General features: G+C 43.6%; 1 protein-coding gene across 1 annotated transcript in view; it reads right to left on the bottom strand.

Annotated features, from left to right (window-relative positions):
• Positions 1-13064, bottom strand: part of LOC126336687 (high-affinity choline transporter 1-like) — a 347185-nt gene extending 334121 nt beyond the window's left edge. Inside the window, exon 1 of the mRNA XM_050000635.1 lies at positions 12909-13064. The gene's annotated coding sequence lies outside the window, so the exon portion shown is untranslated. The remainder of the gene's footprint in view (positions 1-12908) is intronic.
• Between the last annotated feature and the right edge of the window lie 1834 nt (positions 13065-14898).

The raw sequence follows: 14898 nt of genomic DNA, 5'->3' as shown, positions 1-14898 counted from the left end.
AGCGCTCCTAAAAGTCTCGGATGTAGAGACAGGAGACAGAATATCGTGGAGACAATTCACCGTTGTGTTCCTTTCCCAAATGTAACTTACACTGTATCATATATTTCACTCTGTACTATATCATTCGTCCATAAGTCATTTGAGCAAGCTTCGTGGAACAATACTTTCCGGAATGTGTCACGTGTGACCTTCCTAGCATAAATCGTAATTTTTAAGATTAGTTTATCGTTGTTAATGGTGGGTCAGCTACGTGGCTGTGTATCATCCATCTTCAGTTGGCATAATGTTATTTGCATCTCCGTAAATACGTTTTTGTCTTTGGATGCTGCAACTTCCTTTCACTCTAAAATTACAGCTGCAGTTCGGAAGCCACACTATGGTGTGGTAGCGCGGGTCTGTTCCATTAGCGAATAGTGTGTAATAAGAACGATTATCGCAAAACTTCTGTATGATCTCTCATTTCCGTGATATTTCTTCGTCGTGATTTCGGGCGATGTTTGTGGGAGAAAGTGGTATGTTGATCACCTCTTCTTCCATTTTACTTTCATTTTTACTTTAGCAGACGTGTCCACTTATCACTAGCTGCCTCTTCTCAGATGCCACAAAAGTCTATCTTGCCGCTCTTCTTGCGGAAGGCCTCTCCCTTCCACGGCTCTGGCTGTAGTCTTCCGGCCGTATCTCGTGGTCGTGCGGTAGCGTTTTTGCTTCCCACGCCTGGGTTACCGGGCTCGATTCCTGACGGGGTCAGGGATTTTCTCTGCCTCGTGATGGCTGGGTGTTGTGTGATGTCCTTAGGTTAGTTAGGTTTAAGTAGTTCTAAGCTCTAGGGGACTGATGACCATAGATATTAAGTCCCATAGTGCTCAGAGCCATTTTTTTTTTAGTCCTCCAGGTTGCCCTCGGGCTCTCTCGGGTCCTTCTCCTTGACGGTGATAGGTTGAGCAAACATTGCGGCTTCCGCTATACTTCCATCTGTCGGACGTGTCCTTACCAGTTCATTGCTCGAAGGATCAGTCCTATCTGTGACTGGTTCCACTTCATCCATCTCCATTCTTACGTTTTCATTCCACAGTCGATCCAACGGGTCGCTCTCATGATACGGCGTAACCCGCCCATTTCGGCAGCCCCAGTTTCCCCCTTTGTCTCTCGTTCTGTGTCCAGCACTCTGAACCATATGTCAGAATGCTTTCAACCGCAACAGGAAGCACTACTTTCTTTGTTCATCTGGGTATGAATCGACTCCAAAAGATACCATTTAATGATGTAATAACTATCCTCGCTCGAATTATGGGATATGCCCAAGTCACAATGTTCAAGTGAACCCAGATACTTGAACACTTCTACATTTATTACCCGGCCAAACTCATAATCCAAATCCTCGCCTTGCCCAATTCCAACAACAAGATGTTTTATCTGTACTGACTGTTAGCTCCCATTGTAAATAAGTATCCATTAACTTTCTCAAAAATGGTTCAACTGGCTCTGAGAACTATGGGACTTAACTGCTGTGGTCATCAGTCCCCTAGAACTTAGAACTAATTAAACCTAACTAACCTAAGGACATCACACACATCCATGCCCGAGGCAGGATTCGAACCTGCGACCGTAGCAGTCGCGCCTGAACCGCTAGACCACCGCGGCCAGCATTAACTTTCTCATTTTATACATGGCATCATCCTCATCCTGAGGCATAAGTACTTGATTGTCAACAAAGAGTAACGAATGAAAATTCTGATGCTGTACTGTCGCACCCAAACTTCTGCACTGTCTATTTCCGTATCCAAGAACAACTTAAATAAGGATGATGACATAGATCATCCTTGTCTTAATCCTTTACTTGTTTTAATACTCTAGGATATCTTAAACCAACCTTCACAGATGTCTCGCATTGGTGGCAAATTCTTTTCATCAACGCTGTTAATTCACCGTCCACCCCAATCTTTTCCAGTGCTGTCCATAGTAACCTCCTTGGCACAGAATCATAATCCTTTTCTAAACCAACAAACAGATAAAGGCGATGTTGCTTTTTCCGAACATTTTCTGACACATCTGGCGTACACAAAAGATGGTCTCGCACTCAGGAAGACGACGGTTCAATCCCGCGTCCGGCCGTCCTGATTTAGGTTTTCCGTAATTTCCCTAATTCGCTCCAGGCAAATGCCGGGATGGTTCCTTTGAAAGGACACGGCCGACTTCCTTCCCCGTCCTCCCCCGATGCGACGAGACCGATGACCTCGCTGTCTGGTCTCCTCCACCAAACAACCCAACCCACCAACCCAATGTCATCAGCGCAGATTTTCCCAGCACGACTGTTCCTGCGATACAACGTGTGCAGCTTCTTCGTATTTGTTCTTTACTGTACCACTGAACAACCTACTCACCGAAGCCTTTACTCTTATTCCCCTGTATGTAGTCGGATCTTTCCAGCTCCCTTTCTTACGTATGGCGGTAATATGTGCAATCTTCCATTCTTGGGCTACTTTTTTGGCCTCACGCTCTCATAATTTCATTTTCCGTCGTACACAACGCCTTTTCTGTATCGCCTGCCAGGGGCTTGTTGAGCATCTCCTTAACGCCCTCGTGCTAACTAAACGATCCCGTGACGAGATTTACCATTCTTCGTTAGATATTCATCATTTCTGCTATAAATCCAACACACTGAGGAACAATGTTCAAGAGTCGGTCGAACACATATTTTGGATGCCACTTCTTTCGTTGATGAATTACATTTCATTAAGATTCTTCTAATGAATCTGAAGCTAACATTTGCTTTTCCTGCCATTTGTTTTATGTGACCATTCCAATTTTTAAAAAATGGCTCTGAGCACTATGGGACTCAACTGCTTAGGTCATCAGTCCCCTAGAACTTAGAACTACTTAAACGTAACTAACCTAAGGACATCACACACATCCATGCCCGGGGCAGGATTCGAACCTGCGACCTTAGCAGCCGCACGGTTGCGGACTGCGCGCCTAGAACCGCGAGACCACCGCGGCCGGCCGTTCCAATTTAGCCTGATACGAACGGTTATACTGACCCTTGCGCTGTCCCGATTTGTAATCGGAAGCGTGATATAGCCTCTTTGCCTGCAGCTAAGCAACCTCCAGCATCCTGCCTCGCCTGAGGACAGGTGCGTGTTCTCAGCACCGAATTCACGGCGATCCGCATCAGCTCGAAGGACAGGTGCTGGCAGTTATGTGGGGCATGGACGCTCTGAGCAACTTCCGTAACTGAATATCATTTTAAGCGAGTCTGTGTTGCTAACCTAACAGCTTATATGCGCAAGAAGCAGATCGCTCGGATTTGGCGGCAGGCGGGCCTGTAGCTTGGTCTGTCATTTATATCTACAGAAATCACAGACAAAGTAGAGTTTCTGAGGTGCGTGGACTTGATTGGTGAGCTCCTTTCTGTGTAGACTGTACAAAATGCTATTCGAAGCCGTGAATCGCGTTTTTTTATACTCTGTGCTTTAGGTTTAACTCCAGTTTTATTTAAAATGTTTACTGGCAAGACTAACTTACGCTGGTTATGTCACTGTTATTTCTGTCTATCAGCTTTGAGCCTAGTTCGTAATTTACGAACATCATTTGTCCTGCCGTTATATAACCGCATTTGGAACTCAAGATCAATTTTGAAGGATGCTTTAAGTAAAGCCCCGGGGCATTTCTTGTTTACATTTTTTATACAGGGTGTTTCAAAAATGACCGGTATATTTGAAACGGCAATAAAAACTAAACGAGCAGCGATAGAAATACACCGTTTGTTGCAAAATGCTTGGGACAACAGTACATTTTCAGGCGGACAAACTTTCGAAATTGCCGCTACCATTGCTGCACGAGAGACATTCGCTAACGATATAGTGCACAGGATTGATGACGGCGATATGCTTGTGGGCAGCATTTGGTTTACTGACGAAGCTTATTTTTACCTGGACGGCTTCGTCAATAAACAGAACTGGCGCATATGGGGAACCGAAAAGCTCCATGTTGCAGTCCCATCGTCCCTGCATCCTCAAATAGTACTGGTCTGGGCCGCCATTTCTTCCAAAGGAATCATTGGCCCATTTTTCAGATCCGAAACGATTACTGCATCACGCTTTGGACATTCTTCGTGAATTTGTGGCGGTAGAAACTGCCTTAGACGACACTGCGAACACCTCGTGGTTTATGCAAGATGGTGCCCGGCCACATCGCACGGCCGACGTCTTTAATTTCCTGAATGAATATTTCGATGATCGTGTGATTCCTTTGGGCTATCTGAAATATACAGGAGGCGGCGTGGATTGGCCTCCCTATTCGCCAGACATGAACTCCTGTGACTTCTTTCTGTGGGGACACTTGAAAGACCAGGTGTACCGCCAGAATCCAGAAACAATTGAACAGCTGAAGTAGTACATCTCATCTGCATGTGAAGCCATTCCGCCAGACACGTTGTCAAAGGTTTCGGGTAATTTCATTCAGAGACTACGCCATATTATTGCTACGCATGGTGGATAAGTGGAAAATATCGTACTATAGACCGCAGCGCCATCTGTTGTTGACAATTGTAACTACTGTAATTTCGAAAGTTTGTCTACCTGAAAATGTACTGTTGTCCCAAGCATATTGCAACAAACGGTGTATTTCTATCGCTGCTCGTTTAGTTTGTATTGCCATTTCAAATATACCGGTCATTTTTGAAACACCCTGTACATTCTTCTGTAAAAGTAGCCTCAGTAATCTCAATTTAAAGTTAACCTATGTACATTGCTACCTGTTCTTTACCTAAGATTTGCATTTCACTTTATTATTCATGAACGGTCAGGTAATATTTCCCTGTCTACATTTCATATTGCTTTATAATTTTTCCTTGCCTGTTCTGATTTCCTGCCTTTTATAGATGTTAACTGAACTGTTAATTATATGTTTTTGATGCTTGGAGCATGTATTTCGAAACGTGTGTTAGTTAAAATGTTTTTGTCTGTTTTACTAGAAACTGAAGCCCTACAATGCTTTACTGAATTATTTAGTGGGACGTCCAGCTGAGTGAGGTCAAAGTTTACACTATTATACATTTCTATTCGCAACTTAAAATTCAAATTTTATTGTTCATTCCTTGCATTTATCTTTGCCTGTTAATTGTAACAACAGCACCAAGAACTTTTTTATTTGATAAATGTGTCTTTTTCTGGATAAAGTGTCATATTTTTTTGTGGCCTGACACTTTACCACTCCCAGGTTCTCGCTTTGCAAAGTACCGGTACCTAATAGTAGTGACTCTTCCCAGAGATTTTTCACCAATAGCAAAACCAAACAGCAATGGAACACATCGCCTATTTACGCGCAGTACGTTATACTTATTTACGTTCACGGCCAACTGCAAGACTCTGCACCACTCATAGATCTTCCACTGATCTTTCTACCTTTCAGTACAGTCTTCTGGCTTTGCAGCCTTCGAAAAGACATCTGAAGAAAGCCTCATAGAGCTTCCGGTTTCATCCACTAGATTATGTATATACGCTCATGCTCATAAATTAAGGATAACTGCAGAATGCGGTGCCACATAACGCGGCACTACACAAAGCTGGCGCTAATAGCATATGCACATAGGGAACACACACAACATAGATCTGTAAGTCCACGGATTGGTGATAAGTTGAGAAAACCGTCCCGAAACACATGTGCTACAGAAAGCCACTGTTTCCTGCGCATGTACCCTGTCATCAGTATGATCAGTATGGGATATGATCACCATGCACACGTACACAGGCCGCACAACAGTTTGGCATACTCTCAAATCAGGTTGTCGAGCAGCTGCTGGGGTATAGCCTTCCATTCTTACAACAATGCCTGTCGGAGCTCCTGAAGTATCGTATGGGTTTGAAGACATGCAGGGATATGTCTACCGACAGCATCACAGACATGCTCGATGGGTTTAGGACTGGAGAACAGGCAGGCCACTCCGCTTGCCTGATGTCTTCTGCTTCAAGGTACTCCTCCACGATGGCAGCTCGGTGGGGCCGTGCGTTATCATCCATTAGGAGGAAGGTGGGACCCACTGCACCCCTGAAAAGGCGGACATACTGGTGCGAATGACTCCCGATACACATGACCTGTTACAGTTCCTCCGTCAAAGACAAGCAGGGGTGTACGTGCACCAATAATAATCCCACCCCACACCATCAAACCACGACCTCCATACAGGTCCCCTTCAAGGACATTAAGGGTTTGGTATCTGGTTCCTGGTTCACGCCAGATGAAAACCCGGCGAGAATCACTGTTCAGACTACACTAAAATGTAGACTTTCACGGCCGGAAATATCATGTCCATTATAATTATCCGGGCTATTATGCCGTGGTCGGTTGATGAATTTTGTCTCAATTCCCAACGTTTCGTCTCCGACTGCGGAAGCTGCGGTGTGACGTCACGTGTTTTGAAAACGTCAGTGCAATTGGCCACTGTCCGTCCCCGTCGATCGCTGTTGCCATTACCCAGTAGTCGACGGGTGGTACACATTTTCTTTAACACCGGCATCCATATACCGATTAATTTCACACCCTCCTCCTTTCGGTTGAAATTATTTGGGTGTTTAGCCATTTCGATTGCCTCTCTCTGCCTTTCGTAGTATCCGCTCGAAACGAATATTGCGGTTCCCTGGCTGGAAAGCATGCTCCACAACAGCTGATCGTTCCGTTTCTCCTCTTCTAGAATTTCCCTTGTGCTCTTCCAAACGTTTAGAGTTCTTTTAGTGGTACCCACATCAACATCACCACAGCTGCATGGGATCCTATGCACTCCAGCTATTTCCAAAGGTTTGCGAGCGTCTTTGGCAGGCTTAAGGTATTCCTGGTTCTTCCTGGTGGGCTTGTAGATTACGGTAATATTCCGCTTCGTCAAGATCCTCCCTATTCTTTCCGTTACATTTTTAACAAACGGCAGGAAAACCTTAGATTTTGCAGTAGCCTGTGCGTCAGTATGATTTCTGCGTGGCTACCTCGACGCACGTTTTGTTTCGGCGGACGAATATCCGTTCTTCATTAGTGCATTGTGGAGATGTTCCATCTCAGCGTCGAGCAACTCAGGTTCACAAATATTTCTAGCTCTGTCCGCTAACGTCTTTGTTAACACCCCACTTCAGTTGTGGGTGCTGGTTCGAATCCCGGTGCAAATAACGGTCCGTGTGCGTGGGTTTGCGGTATACTGAGGGGCCCAAACTACCATTTTCGTTTCTAAAAACAAGCACATCGAGGAAATGTAATTTGCCGTCTACCTCCTCCTCCATTGTAAACTGAATTCTCGAGTTTATACTGTTCAGATGTTCGTGGAACCGGCTTAGTTCCTCCCTACCATGTCTCCACAGCACAAAAGTGTCATCCACGTATCGGAACCACACATTTGGTTTTATGCTGGCAATACCTAAGGGCTTTCTTCGAATTTCTCCATGAAGAAGTTTGCAATTACGGGACTTAGGGGGCTTCCCATAGCCACGCCATCCGTTTGCTCATAAAACTGTTCATTCCAATTAAAGTATGTGGTCGTCAAACAACACTTAAACAGTTCTGAAATATTGGCAGGAAAAATTCGATCCAGCTGTTCCAATACATCATTAAGTGGAACAATGGTAAACAGAGATACCACATCGAAGCTGATCAATATGTCCTCCGGCTGGACCACTATGCCATTCAATCTGCTGATGAAATGTTTTAGTTGGACCACTTTTTTCGCTTTGTGATAGATGGCGCTGTAATAGTCACAAACGTACAAGTACGTGCTATTACGTAACATTCCGCCAGTGCGGACGCTATTTGCTTCGTGATACGTTATCCGTGCTAATTTGGACCGTTTACCAATTGCGAAAAAGGTCGATATCGTGTTGATGTATGGCTATTGTGATCAAAATGCCCAACGGGCATGTCCTATGTATGCTGCTCGGTATCCTGGACGATATCATCCAAGTGTCCGGACCGTTCGCCGGATAGTTACGTTATTTAATGAAACAGGAAGTATTCAGCCACATGTGAAACGTCAACCACGACCTGCAACAAATGATTATGCCCAAGTAGGTGTTTTAGCTGCTGTCGCGGCTAATCCGCACATCAATAGCAGACAAATTGCGCGACAGTCGGAAATCTCAAAAACGTCGGTGTTGAGAATGCTACATCAACATCGATTGCACCCGTACCATATTTCTATGCACCAGGAATTGCATGGCGACAACTTTGAACGTCGTGTATAGTTCTGCCACTGGGCACAAGGGAAATTACGGGACGGTGACAGATCTTTTGCACGCGTTCTATTTAGCGACGAAGCGTCATTCACCAAAAGCGGTAACGTAAACCGTCATAATATGCACTACTTGGCAACGGAAAATCGACGATGGCTGCGGCAAGTGGAACATCAGCAACCTTGGCGGATTAATGTATGGTGCGGCATTATGGGAGGAAGGATAATTGGTCTCCATTTTATCGATGGCAATCTAAATGGTGCAGCGTATGCTTATTTCCTACGTCATTTTCTACCGATTTTACTACAAGATGTTTCACTGTACGACAGAATGGCGATGTACTTCCAACATTATGGATGTCCAGCACATATCTCACGTGCGGTTGGTGCGATATTGAATAGCATATTTCATGACAAGTGGATTGGTCGTCGAAGCACCATACTATGGCCCGCACGTTCACCAGATCTGACGTCCCCGGATTTCTTTCTGTTCGGAAAGTTAAAGGACATTTGCTATCGTGATCCATCGACAACGCATGACAACATGCGTCAGCGCTTTGTCAATTCATGCGTGAACATTACGGAAGGCGAACTACTCGCTGTTCGTTTGACTCTTATTTCGTGAGATATTTGACCCGGTTACGATCAATGGACCACCCTATTTATTGTAAACAGTAATGACCGTGTAATACTGTTTTAGCATACTCGGCAAATTACTTTTAAATCTGTTGATTTTGTCTAAATAATGGCTCCTTGTTTTCGCGCTTACATGAATACCACACACATAATTAACATCACTGATACAGTGCAGCACCTGCCATGTGAGTGTGGTGCTGTTCATATAGATTCCAAAAAAGGCTGCCACAATTTAAAGAATAAAATAGTTACATCGTCCAAAATAAGTTTTGTTTATGTAAATATAAATGTGTTATGCCAACTGAAGATGAGTGAAAGTCCGGAACACGTTTTGGCATAAATAAATCTTTATAAAAAGAGGCTGGTTGATGTATTTCTTCAGTAACAATTTTTAAGTTCTTCGAAAACTGTGCAGGAGCTACTCTGAAGCTCACAGCGCTACTTCGGCAGCGTACTGAGGCGCACCATGGGATTCAGCTACTGCTGCGACACGTATGGGTTATGCAAGCCCATCTGTAGGGTCCTGTAGAACATGACGGCGAAAACGTGTATTACTACTTCATTCAACGCATTCTACACACAGTTGCCATTTATGCAACTTCTTGCCAACGTATTGCCAAAGAGAAAAACGAAGTCATTGTCTGTAGGTCGGCGCCACACGAATTCCTCTCCTTGTTTCATGTTCAAGCCACTCTCCGATCTTTAAACTTGACATCAACAGTAAGACCAGACTGAACACCGAACCAACTGGTCCCCTGTGTCATTAAGCCACGATGCACATTTACCTCTCGAATTGTCAACGTACTCCCAAGTTCACACGCACACAAATTTGCTAGGCCCTTTCCAGGATTCTCTGTTTGAAACACAGATAAGAAGATAACCAGTCAGTAAATTACATCGCGTTTTGTATGAATCTAGAACAGGATCTTCGTGCGCTGCGTCCCAGATGACTACGTCTGTATTCTCAAGAACATCTACTAGAACATCAATACAAAACATGCAGCCCTGCAGTTGACAACGATGAATTCAAGCTAAAAGCTAGGGTTCACTAGTATTCAATCTGGTCATTAATTATGTCTCATCTACAGAAACCGACTCCATGTGTACTTTCAAACGCTGGTGTCATAGTTCTACTATCTGGACCCCTACTATAAATTTAACACGATCTTAATGCTTGGAGCACAGCTCTAGAACTCGAGAGTATGTAGGACTAAAACGGAGTACGCTTACTGCAACTTCTCGTGAATGGCGACCAGCTGAAAGCTGCATCTACGTCTAGATTATGTCCTTATAACAAAAACCGATCACTTCAGGTCTTCGGCTCGGTAAGAATATCCACAGCTCTCACGGATGAATACGATAAAACCGTGTAAAATTGGATGATTAAAGTGGAGGAGACATTTGCTATGTAGGAACACCTTTCAAAGTCAAAGGAAATACAGGGTGTTAAGAAAGTATTCCATATTTTGCGAGGTGGTAGTAAGGACCAAAACAAAACAAAAATATCCACTAAACATACATTGCACAATGCTTACCTTAAGAGATATGAGCATATTTTCATCTTCCTTGCTTTGAAACACATTCCTTGTCATTGTCCATTGATACAGCACGCAGTAAAAATCAATTAGTCTTGTTACTGCAAGCATTATTTACAGTTCTGTGTCAGAGCAGCGTATGCATTACTTCTAAGATAATTATTTTGTGTTCTGATAAGTTTGTGGGAGGTTCTTACACTGCAGTTTTATCTTCGCACTTATCAGTATAATGGAAACCTGTTATTCCACACTGGAAAAGGCAGACTATCTTCTGCTATGCTCTAACAAATCGAAGCAACCATCGAGCCCATGTCCTGTATGTTGAAATAAATCAAGAACAATGTGATCTCATTTGTTAATCCATTTGTTTACTGCTTTCTGTAGGTCGTTCGTATAAGCAAAGAGCTGACAGTAGAAGAGATGCGTTTCACAGCAGCGAAGATGGTGAAGTGCCCATTGCTCTTAAGGGATGTATTTTAGAGCCCATATATACGGAATATGTTTTTCTAGTTTTGGTTCACACTACCACCTCTCAAAAGCCGAAAATTTTTGTTAATATACTATATACAAACGAAAATAAGACCTTCTCTAAAGTATGGATCAGATTCTCTGCGAAAATTAAACGACCGGAAGCTCCAGATTATAGTAAAGGGTGTTGCGCTGGTCGCTATAAGTGACCCTAAAACACAGAATAAGAAACGACCACATCGAAGGCTCATTTAAGGTAACAAACACAGCGGAAAACCTTCAAGAGAATCCCTTACACTGGTACTGATATTACATGCACCGTGAACGTAACCGTGTAATAAGAACAGAAATATCCAGAAAGAGGTTCTGTACGTCGACGTGGATTGGGACCCGAATGAACGACCTGAAAAGAATGGGACTGCACCCTGATATGACACAAATAGCTTCAGAGTGGTGGAACAAGATTATGAAGATAGACCCCCAAGACAGATGCCATTATGCAAGACTAGGACGCTTTAGAACAGTGAAGAGCAGATTTCAAAGAAAACTGCGAAAAAACTGAGCAAATGAGAAAACAGAGGAAAACTTATAAGACACCGAATTGTTTCCAAAAGCATACGGAAAGTTGCTTAATAGGTGTTTACCTGAAACTTCCTGGCAAATTAAAACTGTGTGCCAGATCGAGACTCGAACTCAGGACCTTTGTCTTTCCCGGGCAAGTGCTCTACCATCTGAGCTACCCAAGCACGACTCACGCCCCGTCCTCACAGCTTTACTTCTGCCAGTACCTCGTCTCCTACCTTCCATAATTCACAGAAGCTCTCCTGCGAACCTTGCAGAATTAGCACTCCTGAAAGAAAGGATATTGTGGAGACATGGCTTAGCCATCTCCTGGGGGATGTTTCCAGAATGAGATTTTCACTCTGCAGCGGATTGTGCGCTCATATGAAACTTCCTGGCAGATTGAAACTGTGTGCTGGACCGAGAGTCAACTCGGGACCTTTGGCACAAGTAAAGCTGTGAGGACGGGGCGTGAGCCGTGCTTGGGTAGCTCAGATGAGCCGGCACGGTAACTCAGAGTGTTCGGAGTGAGAGCTGGTTGGTCTCTGTAATAAAAAAAAAACTAAGTGGAAGGATCAACAAACGAACTTAACCGGATGTCATGTGACGCCTGCAACAACCAAACATAACGATCAACAACGAACACAATGCAAAAAAAAAAATGGTAGAGCACTTGCCAGCGGAAGGCAAAGGCCCCGAGTTCGTGTCTCGGTCCGGCACAGAGCCTTAATGTGCCAGGAAGTTTCACATCAGCGCACACTCCACTGCAGAGTGAAAATCTCATTCCAGGTCTTTACTTACTTTGACGAAAGTAAACACATTGCCTGTATCTCAAAACTGTTTCTTCTTGTTCCAGTTATTTTAGGAAATTTCAAAAATAGAGGAAAAAAATAAAAAAATATATTCTTGTGCTGTTGGTTGTAGGTGGCGTTGTTGGAGAGGGGTGGGGGCGCATATGGAGAACACCAATGGTAGTATAACGACGGAGCGTCATTTTTTCAGTTCGTGCCTAGGGCGGCAAATCCCCTAGCAACAGCCTTGGAAATAAGGCACAGGAGAAAAAGAACACAAAGAAGAGGAAGGTCACGTTTCGGAGTTTTCACTCCATTATCAGGTGGCAACTTTTGGTGTATGGCTCGCGTTTATTGCTCCCGGGATAATAATGATGTCGAGATATCTACTATACTGTGCGTCGTCGTTTTCCGTAAGAGCACTAAATTTGAGCTTAACACATTCGCCGTTCATACACTTTGCTAGAGAGGCATTTTACATAAATGCACAGCACTGTAGATACTTTAACATCACATGTCTGCAGGAGAAATGCTCCAGAGCCAAACACCAGAACTAACGCGTGTTATGGAGCAAAGCGTCTCAAAAGCGTCGTAAATAAATAATAATGAAAAAGAACAATATTTAGAGACTGGTTAGGCTGTGTATTCCCTTATACGCCCCCGTCGCTACGCAGAGATGCGTGTGACAGCGGTAGCCGTCGGAGAGTGACTGACCTGCTGTAAGCCCGAGTGGTGCGGTGTGGCGCGGCTGCTACAGCTGGTGCGGCGGCCGACTTTCTGCAGTCCGCTGCTGGTCTTCGGCACTTCCACTCACCTGTTGCGGCCACCACCTGCTCAAGGCCCGAGCGACACGGCAGGCGCGACGCTGCTGCCGCCTGCCGGCCGCAACAGGTGACCCGCGTCATGCGAGTACTTTTCGCTGGAGCGCCGTGTAAGCATGGTTCATACCCAGACCTGGACCCAAGGTTCGGTTCTGGATAGGATTACAATTTGTTACAGTCACCCTTCCCCCCCCCCCCCCAAAAAAAAAATACAGATTACCGTTACTCTCGCTTTTAGTGTGCCACGGATGTATACGATTTTCATCTATATAAATAAAAATGAATGTTTTTGTATATGTGTCCTCTATGCATTCTTAAACTATTCATCTGATTGCGATGACACTTTGGTGAGTCCTTCTCCGTACGCCCGCGAAGGTTCGCAACAAAAAAAAAAAAAAAAAAAAAAAAAAAAAAAAAAAAAATGCGTAGTTCAGGAATAACGATAATATAAGCATTTATTACACAATGTTGCCCTCAAGTAACACCAAAATCGTACATTGTTGTGTGCATCGTGTTTAAGGGGGGTAAGACGTCAAACTCGCCGACTTGGAACAGGAGAGGCACCACAGGACATCTTAATTTCCACTGTCTATACTTTTACAAATAAATTCATAAAACTTTGTCAGGATGACCAGGAAGGATTCAGAATTCATACTCATAGCAGTAGAAGTTCGAAAATATAACAAAATAAAATTTTTTTTACGTGCGAAATTTCATCATTTTTTCACTTACTAATGGCTGCATTTGTTGCTAAAGGTACACTTTTCTTCATAAGTTAGAGAGATTCTTCGATGAATTTTGCACAGCATACGCACCGTACTTACAGGTGTATGAAAGTCTAGAATTTATTTAATTTATGAAAAAACGAGTGAGCTGTTGTATTTTAAACTTCATGTTTAGAAAAAACACAAATTTTGTAGTTAATTACCTCAATTTTTACCACAGTTTTTAATAGATTTGGAAAATTCTAGAGTTTCATACACCTTTACGTAAGGTGTTTGTATGCTGTGCATAATTCATTGAAGAATCTCTCTTACTTATGAAGAAAAGTGTGCCTATGGCAACAAATACCGACATTAGTAAGTGAAAAAATGATGAAATTTCACATGTAACAAAAATCATTTAATTATGTTTTCGAACTTCCATTGCTATGAGAGTGAATTCAAATCCTTCCTGGTCATGCTGAAAAAGTTTTATCAATTTATTTGTAAACGTATAGACACTGGAAATTAAAATGTCCTGTGGTGCCTCTTCTGCTCCAAGTCGGTCCGTTTGACGTCCTACCCCCCTTAAGGTTTCGCCTTTGGATGGGAAATTGTGCTTGCAAGAAATATTTAAACTCTCACGTACAGAGATATTCTGCTGTCTTCTGTTGTCTCTGGTGAAAAGTTTCGGAATAGCGTGAAACAGCAGACACCGTGCAAGATACGACAGCGTCAGTTACCTGTCTAGCAGTTTCTTCTTACTTTGTGGCGCTGTTTCTTCTTGTTCACTAAATATGGCTTGTAAATCGAAAGAGACTGCGATTCATTGGCAGAACACTTAGAAGGTGCAACAGGTCTACTAAAGAGACTGCTTAAACCACGCTTGTCCGCCCTATTCTGGAGTATTTCTGTGCGGTGTGTGATCCGCATCAGATGGCACTGACGGATGCCATCGAAAAACTACAATGAAGGGCAGCTCGTTTTGTACTATCGCGAAATAGGGGAGATAGTGTCACAGACGTGATACGTGAATTGGAGTGGCAATCACTAAGACAAAGGCGTTTTTCGTTGCGACGTGATCTTCTCATGAAATTTCAATGACTAGTTTTCTCCTCCGATTGCGAAAACATTCTGTTGGCACCCACCTGCATAAGGAGAAATGACCATCACGATAAAATA

The sequence above is a fragment of the Schistocerca gregaria genome, chromosome 2, assembly GCF_023897955.1.
Source record: "Schistocerca gregaria isolate iqSchGreg1 chromosome 2, iqSchGreg1.2, whole genome shotgun sequence".
Taxonomy (NCBI): Eukaryota; Metazoa; Arthropoda; class Insecta; order Orthoptera; family Acrididae; genus Schistocerca; species Schistocerca gregaria.
This window is presented reverse-complemented; position numbering and strand designations above follow the sequence as displayed.